Genomic DNA, 14,128 nt, shown 5'->3' with positions numbered 1-14,128 from the left:
ATTATGATTACAATATTTCTCAACATCACCATGAAATGCCTCACTTTACAGCGATACAGCAATGTGCTATTATGGTGCAATATATATATACCTAAAACTTTCAGACATAGATTTTCCCAGGCATCATATCCTACACCGTTAAACAATTCTCCACTTCTAAACAGTGTAATAATGTTTATATATTTGAGTTTAAAATTTAAAAAAAACTCTTAACAATAAACCAAATCAGAATCTGATATATGTGATAGCCTGGTATAAAGAATATATTATTACAGACCATCCGGCCACATTTTTCAGTACTTTTGACACTCTTAATTTTATACTGCTATACACAATTAATTAGAGAGCAACTGCCTGTTTATATTTATATACCTAGAATGGCTAAATTATGTGAGCTATTAGAATCGTGACTGATTACATATACGTAAGATGGTACACTACTCTATCTCAATATGTCTGTAAATACCCTATATTACTGTTCATTTGCAATCCTCAAAATTCTATATGTACTGCACTACACTTTATCTGTTAGCTGAGAATTGGGGCTTTAGTGTACAGATACAGAAATGATTGTACTTTGCTTTGAATGATCTGCCTTTGCATATATTATAATTCTTAACATCTTAAACCAGGCATAATATTCAACACCGTTATGCAATTCGTCCCATCTAAACCTTATAAGAATGTTTATAATTACTAATCCAAAAATTATTAACAATAAGCCAAGCCAGATCAAAGTCTGGTAATTTAGATGAGCTGATGCAAAGGATTTATTATTACAGACCATCCGGCCACAGTCTTCTGTGCTTATCACACTCTTAATTTTATATTGCTATACTCACTGTGTTAGAGATCGGCTGCAATATATTACCACCCATTTATATTTATATACCTGAAATGGCTTAAATTTTGAGAGCTATTGGAATAATAACTGATTACTTATACGTAGGATGGTACACTACTCTATCTTAATATGTATGCTAATACCCTATATTTCTATTTATTTACGGTTGTCAAAATCCTATATTTACTTCACTACAGTGCTTACCTGTTTGCTAAAAAATAGGAGCTTGTGTATACAGATACAGAAATGATCATAGTTGGCTCTAAATGATCTGCCTTTGTATATTTCCTCCTGTAACCCTTAGACTCAAATGTTTCATTTTGTTTCTGTTTAGTTTAGTGTGGAGAAAAACTTTAAAGTCGAGAAGTACGGCTTTCAGCTCTAAATACATACTTTGCTCCATGTGAAGCTATCTATACTAAATATATATTTCGCTTGATGTATTAGATGTATATATACATAAATATAAATGAATCAATAACTTCACTCCCAATAATTAATCAAGTCAAAGGTAGAGTTGTATCCCTTAGGGATATGTCTTAGGGATATGTGTCTGCAATGTAAAAATCCAGAACGCCTCACGTCGATATAAGACTTTTTCTCTGTCACCTCCTCGTTTTGGTGGTAAAACTCTCTCAATTGCCTGCCATTTTAGAGTACCCACATTTTTGTGATGGTCAAATATAAAATGGGAAGCAAGTGCCGAGCAATCTTTTCCATTCTCAATATTATTTAAATGCTCTCTAATTCTCGACCTCACCTGCACTGTACACATGTCACCAAATACACAATGTAGTTCATAGAGCAATTCACACATTGTAGTGTATCATACTCCTTCCCTGTTACACAAGAAGAGAATTTGTCAGCCACAGTAATGTGCTCACATGCTTTACATTTTTTCTTTCCACATCTGAAGGTGCCCTTATGTGTAAGCCAGGAACTACCTCCTCCTGTTGTCACAGATGGTAGTTGGGTAGGTGACAAAATATTGCCAATTGTCACACCTCGCCTATATGAAAACCTACATCCCTGTTCAATAAAGGGTTTCAACTTGTTATCAGCCAGTAAGATAGGTAAATGTTTCCTCACTATCTTGCAGACACTACTGTACTGATTACTGTAGTTTGTGACAAAGGTTGTCCTACTCTCTTCTTTACTCTGTTTAACTTTGTACTTATTGAGTAGTAAACTACTCCTAGTACAGTTATCTGCCTGATTCTTTGCTCTTTTGTTCACTCTATTTGAGTAGCCCCTCTCAGATGAACTTTTAGTATTTCACTCTCTCTTCAATATATCTCGGGGTCACTAAAATTCCTCTTAATACAAAGGAATTGTCCCTTAGCTATAGCAAAGGGGACATGGGCTGGGTGGTTACTAGCTGCATGCAAGAGTGGGTTTTTTGATATGGGCTTTCTATACAGCTGGCTCTCAATTGCGTTATCATTATTGCCCACTAGAGTGACATCTAAGTAATTAATACTATTCTCATTGAATTCCATAGTGAATTTCAGATTAACATTGTTGATGTTTAAGTATTCAACAAAAAGTAAAGCTTCCTCTTTACTGCCTGACCAAACAAAGATCAGGTCATCTATAAATCGTCTATAGACTATGATTTTATCCCTGAATGGATTCTTACCTCCAAAGATGTGGTCGGCCTCCCATCAACCTAAGAATAGGTTGGCGTAGGATGGGGCGAATTTCGCCCCCATCGCCGTACCACATCTCTGGAGGTAAAAAACTTCCTCAAAAACTTCCTCAAAACTTCCTCTACGATACCACACGACCTGCTGTAATTCCGTGGTCGTGTGGTATCGTAGAGTATAACGATACCACATCGACCGTTAGCCTTCAGGCTCTCCAGAAACAGAGGTTATGAAGCAGCGGTCTAAAGACCGCTGCTCCATAACTTGTCCGCCTTCTCTGAGGCCGCAGACAGAAATCAACCCGATCAAATACGATCGGGTTGATTGACACCCTCTGCTAGCGGCCGATTGGCCGTGAATCTGCAGGGGGCAGCATTGCACCAGCAGTTCACAAGAACAGCTGGTGAAATGATAAATGCCGACAGTGTATGCTGGTGGCATTTATCGATGTGCAGCGTACATGATCCGCTCTATCGGATCATGTCCGCTCGCACCATAGTAAATAGGCCCCTATGTATTGAGCTTTAGTTTTCCAGACAAATATAAGATAAGGAAGCTAGTGTGTGTATACAAAGTGATAACATCATGAGATTTGATATTACCTGAAGCTCAACCCATTGTAATAGGCTGTGGTTTAAAAGCTCAAAACCAGCTACTTCATATACACAAATAAACCTGAAAATGCAATTTCTCATAAATTTTATACTCTGCAGCTGGTATAACAAGTCATTGAAAATACATTAATATAAAAACTATTTTACAGTGTACTTACTATCCCTTTAAATTAGCAGTAACTGCTATTTCATGTACAAAAAAAACGTAAAAGCACAATTTCCCATACATTTTAAACTCCGCAGCTGGTATAACAAGTCCTTGGAAACACATTAAGGGAAAACTATTTTACAGTATACTGTCCCTTTAAACAATGGCTTAGCCTTAAAGGGACATGAAACCCAGGTTTTTCTTTCATGATTCAGATAGAGCATGTGATTTTAAACAACTTTACAAATTACTTTTATTAACTAATGTGTTTAGTCGTCTTGGTATCCCTTGTTAAAAAGGATTCCTAGGTAGGGTCAGGAGCGGCTGATTGGTGGCTGCACATGTATGCATCATGTTATTGGCTCACCCAATGTGTTAACTAGCTCCCAGTAGTGCATTGCTGTTTTTTCAGCAAAAAATACCAAGAGATTGAAGCAAACCAGATAGAAGTAAATTGGAAAGGTGTTTAAAATTGTATTCTCTATCTCCCTGGTTGTCAAACCTGTCCTCAGACCTCACTAACAGGCCACATTTTGAGGTTATCTGAACTGGAGCACAGGTGAAATAATCAGCTGATTAGTAAACATGGTTATTTTACCTCCTCTCATCCAAGGTAATTCTGAAAATGTGGCCTGTTGGGGAGGCTTGAGAACAGGTTTGAAAACCAGTGCTCTTTCTGAATCATGAAAGAAAAATGTGGGGTTTCCTGTCCCCTTAATCCCTTAATGGAGGGTACGTCGCTGGACTTTCTATGGGGGTGCCGTTTTGAATAGCCTGGTCTCACCGCTATTTTAACAAGCCATCCGGATGGAGAGGGGGGGACTAACAGTGCAGTCTTGCCGCTCTCAGCAAGACCCAAGCTGTTAAAGGCACACAATCCCTTAAAGGAACAGTATACACTCATTTTCATATAACTGTATGTAATAGACACTACTATAAAGAATAAGATGCACAGATACTGATATAAAAAATCTACTATAAAACCTTTTAAAAACTAACTTAGAAGCTCTCAGTTTAGCTCTGTTGAAAAGGTAGGTGGAAAGCCCACTGCAAGTGGGAAATAAAACGATCCCCCTTCTTTTGCATATGAAAAGACCCTTTACACAAACAGGCTGGAGTAGGTAGCCGACGGTATTCTCATAAAACTTTGGGGCTTGGTTAGGAGTCTGAAAATCAGAGCAATGTTATTTAAAAATAAGCAAAACTATACTTTGTTTTAAAAAAAAAAAAAACTTTATGGGCTATATAAATAGATCATCTACAAAACATTTATGCAAAGAAAAAATGAGTGTATAATGTCCCTTTAATAACCAGCAACGTACAGGGTACATCACAGTCACTGTTGGATATATTAAACCTAAAATTCTTCAAAAAATATTTTATTGCTGATCTTATAGCTTGTAATTTGTTTCTAAAACATTCTTACTGCAGCAAAGACAACTCTCTGTATTGATCTATGACAAGAAAAATTTGTTTGGAGTGATTTTAGCACATCGTTTTACTCCAATCATTTAAAAGGTAATAACTTTTTAGTTAATAAATCATAACAAGATTATAAATGTTAATTCCACATTTTCTATTATTTGTGTTAATACAAATAAAATCATTACTGAGCTCTAGGATACTTATTAAAGACAAACAAATCCCATCTTTACTATTTACTAAAAGGAAAGATGGAGTCATTTACTGAACAGCATTAAATGACACATTTCCCATGAAGCTGTAGGCTGGCTTTGTAAATGACAATACCAGTTTTAATGCTACATGCTCTGTGTTCTCTGCACCATACAATTAAAGTTAAAAACACCCTAGTGTGCAATGTTATTTTTTAAATGGGAAACTCCCAACATTGTCTCAGTGGGGGAGACACGTTTTCACTGAACATCTCAAACATTTCTTGCAGCTTTTACAAGTTGCCAAGTTCAGCTGCAGAGTTTATGAAAGCAGCTTTGTCTAGCTGCCCAGGACATATTCATGACCTTATTAAAGAAGAAGAGATAGCTCTCCCCCCTTTTTTTTGCAACAGTAATTCTACCAATTTTACAGTCAGTTGAACAGTAATGAATTAAATTGTTGAAAGTCTTCTGCAACAAAGAAAATCAGGGCCTTGATTGCTATTAACCACACTGAGTTAGTTTGTTGGAAAGAAACTATTACAGCTAGGTCTGGAATGAGTTAGCATCTCTCTGTCACCTGCCGATGGGCCCAGGTGCCGACCTTCTACTTTATTTTAGGCTTCCTGTCATCATGGAAGCTACCATGAGCTTTTGTGTATAGCACAGAACTCTATCCCAATGACTGTGCTGTATTGCTTCAGAAAACACAGGAACAAGAATAAAAGGTTAAGGGCCAGCGCAAGGGTCAGAATGTAAATGCAGTTAACATTAGAGGTTATATTTTTTAACTCAAAATAAAAGGGAGCGTTCAGTAAAAGATTCAATTTGTTTCTTCTCAGTCAGCCATTATGGTTTTCTTAAATTTCTGCTGACTGACAGCTCAATAAAGTTGTTATATGTTGAGGTCTTTTCCCTTTTCAGCCGAGAGAAAAGTGTTTTTAAAAGACACGCAGGTGGGAGAGTGCATGATTTTTGAATTGGAGGTTGAAAATTGGCCCCCTGCTTAGATGGATGAAAAAAAAATGAAGTGATGGGATTATTTGCAGGGAAATCTCTGGTGTCTCTTTTGGTGCAAAGTAAATAGATTCAACTTATAAATGCTTTCTTTGTGTTGCTATATAATAAATGCACGTGTTTCTATTTTGTTTGAATGCAGCACAAAAGTGGACTCTACCACATTTACCTTAATTTAAGCATTCTTAGTTTAACAGTATGTTCCAATTGGAAAAGAAAACAAGAAGCCCAGTATTAAATACTTCTAAATAGCCATACAAAATATTCTTATGATAGTTCCTAATTCAATCATAATTGTTTATATATATATATATATATATATATATATATATATATATATATATATATATATATATATATATGTATATACACACATATATATATATATATATATATATATATATATATATATATATATATATATATATATATATACATATACTATATACTAGTATATATACTATATAAATACACATAGTATACTATTGCAATATTATTATTATAATTTATTCATATAATATATATATGTACAAAGGCCGGTGTCACCTTGGGAGGCTCCCAGTTGGTTTGTTTTAAAGTGTGCATTGTGTGGGTGCTGGTTTGGGTCCGAGGAAGGGAGAGGACTTGGCTTGGTTCTGGGCTTTAACCGTTTGCCACCAAATGCAACTGACTCATTATTGCTTCTAAACATAGCTGTGTGCCTGCTGGTGAGTGCAAGGTTTTCTGTGTCTTGTGTATATATATATATATATATATATAAATATATATATATATATATATATATATATATAAAAATATATATATATATATATATATATATATATACATATATATATATACATATATATATATATGGATTTTTCAGCTCTGAAAACCAAAAGGGCACATTACATGCTTCACAAGACTAACCTCTCCATATATGTATCAATAATTTTTAGTTTGTTTTCTTACAGTTACGGTTTCGGCTGAAGCCCATCAGTGGAGATTTTTTCAAAACAATGACAATGGCAAGCCCTTACATCTTTAGTCGCAAGTCTGGATTGACTTCTACAAATAAGGTATGTGGGGAAATTTGACCACAGAAAATCTGTGCTAATAGCATCTAGACTCTGCTGATATGTTAATCAATTGGAAGACTGCTTACTGTCCTTATTCTTTTTCAGATGCATAAAAATTATTATTTTTTAAATAAAAATAAATAAATATCTACTGTGACAGTTGTATCAATTTATTAAAAAATACAATTTAAAAAAACTGAACTTCATAATTTCTAATTCTAAATATTCCAAATTGGGATTTTTATTCAAAGCAAATTTTTTTAAAAACCCAGTTTTAGTTTCCAAGTTCTTGTGTTTCCTGCAGATTTCTGTACAAGATATATTACCTTTAGGTGTCAAATTCAATAGGTGAAAGATAGAGTCTTAAAAACTTGTCGTAATGTTTTGAGCCATTTGATTGTGATCACCTTGAACAGGACTATCCCATATTAAGTATAGGGCCTTTTATTGGCGAACGAATAAAACTTGAAAACCTGAAAATGAAGAATAATTAGACAAAGGCCTTCAAAACAAGTTAATATCAAAAGATGAGTTTAATTTTATGTATAACACCAAGGCAAGATTAGTAACATTTTAATGTTTGACTAAAATAAGATTCTGGGTAGACCGATAGTTACGGGAACTCGGGATATGGTTGTCTGCCTGAAAATATAAGTAGTTTTTTTGGATAAAAAAATTGTGTACACCTTTATTGTATGTGCAAGATACCAAACATGTATTAAGATATTTGAGTAATATTGTATTGAATAAAAATACCTTTTTAACAAGTATTGAAATTCAACATGAAACTAGAAATCCACAAGGAAGCCAATTTAATGATTTCATGATAGACCTTTTGAGATTTGTATTAAATCACAGCTACTTTCTCTTCAACATAATATATTTACAGAAGAAAGGCACAGAGATAGGCATGTGCTGTGCCCTGACATATGCAAATTTGTTCCTTGTTGGATTCAGCGGATTTGCATACTTCAGTCAGTTTACGAGTTGGTTGAATTAAAATGGATTTGGCATGAAATATATATATGAACTGGATAAATGCCAAATATCATTTCTGGATAATCTAACCACTAAAAATAATGATGGGCAATTAAGCATTAGGATTTATAGGAAACCCACTGCTACCAATAACCTTTGAAACTGGAGAAGTTTTCATTGTATGAGTCAGAAACGAGGGATACTAGAGGGAAAATATTTAAGAAAGAATCGCAGTAATGACAGTGATTTTAAAATAGTAGCTATAGATTTACAACAGTGTTTCAAAGATAATGGAGTATCCAAATAGATACCTGAAATTGGCATTCAAAAGAGTCTGCAATACTAATAGAGATTAATTACTGGCTGATAATGATGAGGTAAAATCAAATAAACAACAATTAAGAGATATTGGAACATTTGATGGAAAGAATGGTAAAACATGAAAAATTCTTCAAAAATATTGGCCCATTTTGAACAAAGACCTTGACTTAAGCGATATTGCTTCTGTTTAACACGATTACTAATATACAATCAAAACATTTGAGAGATCTTAGGACCAGGAGTTTTTTTGCCTAACCCCCCCCCCCCCACACAGAGGGCTAGCATACAAGTGGCACATTATTTTAGGTTTGGGCACTGAAGACACCAATTGGTTAAGTTTATTGGAATTTTACCCCATTCATCCATTATGAATGTCTTCAGCTGCGCAAATGTATGGGCCTTCGTTGGTTTATTTTGCACTTCATAATGCGCCACACATTCTCAATTGGAGACAGGTCAGGACTGTAGACAGGCCATGCTAGCACCCATACTCTCTGTTTAAGCAACATGCGTTTGTAATCCGGACAGAATGTGGTTTGTCGTTGTCCTGCTGGAAAATGCAGGGACGTCCCTAGAAAAGATGATGTCTGGAGGGCAGCATATGTTGCTCCAAAATGCATTCATATCTTTCTGCATTAATGGTGCCCTAACAGATGTGCAAGTTACCCATGCCAGGGCACTGACACACACCCATACTATGACAGACCCTGGCTTTTGGACCTGACACCGATAACAGCTTGGATGGTCCTTTTCCTCTTTGGCCCGGAGAACACGACGGCTGTTTTTTTCCAAAAACTATTTGAAATGTTGACTCATCAGACCACAAAACATGATTCCACTGTGCTACTGTCCATCTCAGATGAGACTGAGCCCAGAGAAGTCGGTGGCGCTGCTGGACAGTGTTGATATATGGCTTCTGCTTTGCATTGTAAAGCCTTTACTTGCATCTGTGGATGCAGCGGTGAACGGTGTTGACTGACAATGGTTTACCAAAGTTTACCCGAGCCCATGTCAGGATAACCATTACAGATGCATGACGGTTTTTGAGACAGTGACGTCGGAGGGATCGGAGATCATGCGCATTCAGAAGTTTTACGCACTTGCTCTTTACGCACCGAGATTTGACAGTATTCCTTGAATCTTTTCATTATATTGTGCACTGTAGAAGGTGAAATGCCAAAAATCCTACCAATTTGTCTTTGGGGAATGTTGTTCTCAAAGTGTTGGATTATTCGCTGACGCATATGTTGGCAGATAAGCGAGCATTGACCCATCCTTGGTCTTGAAGTACTAGGCCTTTTTTGGAGGCCCATTATATACTATGATTACACAATTGCCTCACCTGTTTCACATCACCTTCTTATTTCAACTATTAGTTCTAAATTGCCCTGTCCCAACTTTTTTGGAGTGTGTTGCAGTCATCAGATTTGAAATGAGTCTATATTTTGAAAAATACATTAAATTCACGAAGTAAAACATCAAATAAACTATACTATAATCGCGTTTGTAACGCGTCCGTCGCCAGCTGCGCACGCATCCTCAAAGGAATGTTGGCTGCGCAAGGCAGCCAAAAGAATGTTGGCTGCACGCGCAGCCAAAAGAATCCACCTGGATGCAGCAAAGCTGCATCCGGAAGGATTCCAAAAATGGCAGGGTGGTGAAAGAATCCACCATTTTCGGAATCCACCTGGATGCAGCGTAGGCAAACCCAAAGCCTTAAATAAAAAATGCAACCGCCCACACAAAATAACTAAAAAAAACACGTAACAGTCCACAAGAAATAAAAATATAAACACGTATCTGCCCGCATAAAGTATAACAAAAAAAAACTAAACTCACGCACAAAGTATTAACAAACATCTAAACCAACAACCCCCACATCGCAAAACAATTAAGTAATTAACCCCTAAACTGCAAATAACATAATTAAAATATTAACCCCTTAACCACCAACCACCCACATTGCAATAAACCTAATTAACCGATTAACCCCAAAACTGCAAAACCCCACATCGCAAAAAAACTATTTAACCTATTAACTATTAAACCGCCAACCCCCCCACATCGCAATAAACCTAATTAATATATTAACCCCTATACCGCCAACCCCTCCACAATGCAAATAACTAATTTAATTACTAAGTCCCGTAACCTAACACCCACTAAAATAACCACAATTACTATTAAATTACAATTAAAATAACAAAAACTAACATAAAATTACAAAAAATAAAAAAGGCTAACATTACAGAAAAAAATTATCAAAAAAATAAAAAAAATTATACCTAATCCCTATGAAAAAAAAAACCCCAAATAAAAACACCCCCTAATCTAAACTACCAATAGCCCTTAAAAGGGCATTCAGCTCTTTTTCAAGGCACAAAAATCCGAATCTAAAAAAAAAAACACCCCAAAAATTAAAATAAAGAAGCCTAAAACTAAGACCCAAATAGGTACTCATTGTTCCTGTAGTCCGGCAGAGAAGGTCTTCTTCCAGGCGGCTCCATCATCTTCTATCTTCATCTGGCGTAAATGCGGAGCGGAGCGGAGGTGTGGAGCTGTCTTCTCGATGCCTGGAACCTCAGCAGCGGAGACTTTCCTCGGCGCCAAGGAGGCTCCTCTTCATGCGATCGTCAGCCGCACACTGAAGATTGAAGGCAAGGTACCCCATATTTATTTGGATACAGTGCATTCCTATTGAAATCAGCCAATAGGATGAGAGCTACTGAAATCTTATTAGCTGATTTGAACAGCCAAAAGGATTTCAGTAGCTCTAATCCTATTGGCTGATTTAAAAATTTCAGCCAATAGAAATGCAAGGTACCCCAAATTGATTGCGGTACTTTTCATTCAATTTTCAATTCCCTACAAAAGGCCCTTTTAAGGGCTATTGGTAGTTTAGTATTAGATTAGGGGGTGTTTTTATTTTGGGGGGATTTTTTTTTATTTTTTTAGGGGTATTAGTTTAGGTTTAATATTTTTATTTTGGATAGCTTTGTTTATTTTTCCACTAGGGCTGTCTCCTCTTCTTGGGCTTTCAAAAATGAAGCTTCTGTGGAACAGATTTGCAAGGCTGCAACATGGTCCTCTCTGCATACTTTTTCCAAATTTGATACTTTTGCCTCTGCTGAGTCCTCTTTTGGGAGAAAGGTTCTTTAAGCGATGGTGCCTTCTGTTTAGCTCTTGTTCTCCCTCCCTGTTCATTCCGTGTCCTCTAGCTTGGCTAGTAATTGGACTTTTAGAGGGGACTTTGTAATATTTTAATGTAAAAGAGCTATTTAACTTAGCGCAATGCCCTACAAAAGGCCCTTTTAAGGGATATTGGTAGTTTATTGTAAGTTAGGGGGTGTTTTTATTTTGGGGGGCTTTTTTATTTTTATAGGGCTATTAGATTAGGTGTAATTGTTTTTATTTTTGATAATTTTTTATTTTTTGTAATTTTAGTGTTTATTATTTTTGTAATGTTAGATTTTTTAATAATATTTTTTGCAGTATTAGTTTTTTTTTATTTGTAATTTAGGTTTTTTATTTTTTCGTAGTATTAGCTTTTTTAAATTTGTAATTTAGGTTTTTTAATTGGTAGTTTTTTTTATTATTAGAATAGTAATGTTAGGTTAATTTATAGTTTAATGTTAGATTGTTTTTATTTCACAGGTAAGTTTTTATTTATTTAAAGATAGTTATATTGTAACTTTTAATTTAAAGTTAGGGGGTGTTAGGTTTAGGGGTTAATAGTTTAATTTAGTACTTTGCAATGTAGGGGTCCGGCAGTTTAGGGGTTAATATGTTTAGTTTATTAGTTGCAACGTGGGGGGGGGGGGACTGGCACATTGTAACCACATTATTTAAGGGTTTTTTTTTTGTTTACTTCCCTCCACCTAAAAGATTTCAGTTTTTTTTTCAATTGAGTTGTACACTTTGTAGGTCACATTAAAGGTGGAAAAAGTTCTGAAATGATTTATCTTTGTCTCATTTTTTTACTTCACAGAAACCTGACATTTTAACAGGGGTGTGTAGACTTTTTATATCCACTGTATATATGCTGTATGGAACTATAAATAGCTAAGAACTATATGGAGCTACTTATAACAGTATGTCAGACAAACTAAGGGAGTCTGTAAACCAGTGATCATCAATCTGTTTGGTTTAGTATTCATGTGCAGGAACTGTCCACCCAGACTAAAACAAAAGTTTTAGACTTTAGGAAGGCAGATTTTTAATTAATGGGAGAATACCTAAAAAACTATTTAAAAGGAAAAACTCTTATTACAGGGGTTCAAGAACAGTGGGAATTTGTGAAAGGTGCCATTTTAGACATGTCTGTAAAAGTAAAAGAAAGCAGAAACCAATTTGGTTTTCCAAAGAAGTAGCACATGCTGTAAAGACAAAAAATATAGCTTATAAAAATTACAGACACACACAAGCAGATGATGATATGAAAATATGGAGACTCCAACAAAAAAAGACTAAGCAGTTAATTAGCATGAGAAGATAGCACAGTCAGTAAAACATGGGGACAAAACATTCTTTAGATATATCAGTGAAAGAAGAAAAAATAAGGTAGGAATAGTAAAATTGAAATCAGTTGATGGTAGAATAATAGAAGGAGATAAACAGATTGTAGACTGTCTCAATGATTACTTCTATTCTGTTTTCACAAAAGATTGTGAAGATAGAATGTCTACATTAAGGGATGCTACGAAAAATAGAAACAAGCTTAACAGTAATCTTTTTACAGAGGATGAGGTTTTGTTAGCATTATCAAAAATAAATGTTAAAAAGGCAGTGGGTCCTGATAATATTCATCCAAGGGTTTTAAAAGAACTTTGATCAGTGCTAACTGTCCCATTAACTGATCTGTTTAATCAGTCACTATTAACAGGAGTTGTCCCAGATGATTGGAGAATAGCAAATGTAATACCTCTTCATAAAAAGGGCAGTAGAGAAGAATCTGGCAACTACAGGCCAGTTAGTTTAACTTCAGGGGTAGGGAAATTAATGGAAAGCCTCTTAAAAGAAAGAATTATGACTTACATAAAGACAAACAATTTAGAGGACCAAAATCAGCATGGTTTTACTTCAGGGAGATCATGTCAGACTAATCTAATTGACTTCTTTGATTATGTAACAAAAGTATTAGACAAGGGTGGAGCAGTTGATGTGGCATATCTAGATTTCAGCAAAGCATTTGACACCGTCCCACACAATAAACTAATTCACAAACTGTATCTCCTTGGTCTAGATTCAAAAATTGTGAACTGGGTGGAATGCTGGCTTAAGGACAGAAAACAAAGTGTATTAGTAAATGGAGTTCATTCAGCAGAGGGGGCTGTTACTAGTGGTGTTCCTCAGGGGTCAGTTCTGGGGCCTGTTTTGTTTAACATATTTATCTGCGATATCAGCAAAGGGCTACAGGGGAAAGTATGTCTTGTAACAGAGTGGATGTTTCAGGGGGAGTAGACAAAATGAGAAGTGATATACAACAATTAGAGGATTGGACAAACGACTGGGATCTAAAGTTTAACACAGCAAAGTGTAAAATAATGCATTTAGGGAAGAAAAATTAAAATGTTAATTACAGACTCAATGACACTTTACTGACTGTTACAATTGAGGAACAGGACTTGGGAATTATTATTTCAGATGATTTAAAACTAAGTAAACAATGTACTAATGCAGCGAGTAAGGCTAGCGAATGTTTGGATGTATTGGTAGAGGTATTTGCAGCAGAAATAGTAAAGTTCTTATGCCGTTTTATAGTTCATTAGTTAGGCCTCATCTTGAGTATTGTGTGCAGTTCTGGAGGCCATATCTTCAGAAGGATATTAACAAACTTGAATCTGTGCAAAGGAGGGCTACATGGTACATGGTCTAAAAAATAAAACTTAC

The sequence above is a fragment of the Bombina bombina genome, chromosome 3 (genome assembly GCF_027579735.1).
Source record: "Bombina bombina isolate aBomBom1 chromosome 3, aBomBom1.pri, whole genome shotgun sequence".
In the NCBI taxonomy this organism is placed as follows: Eukaryota; Metazoa; Chordata; class Amphibia; order Anura; family Bombinatoridae; genus Bombina; species Bombina bombina.
Note: the sequence above shows the minus strand (reverse complement) of the source record.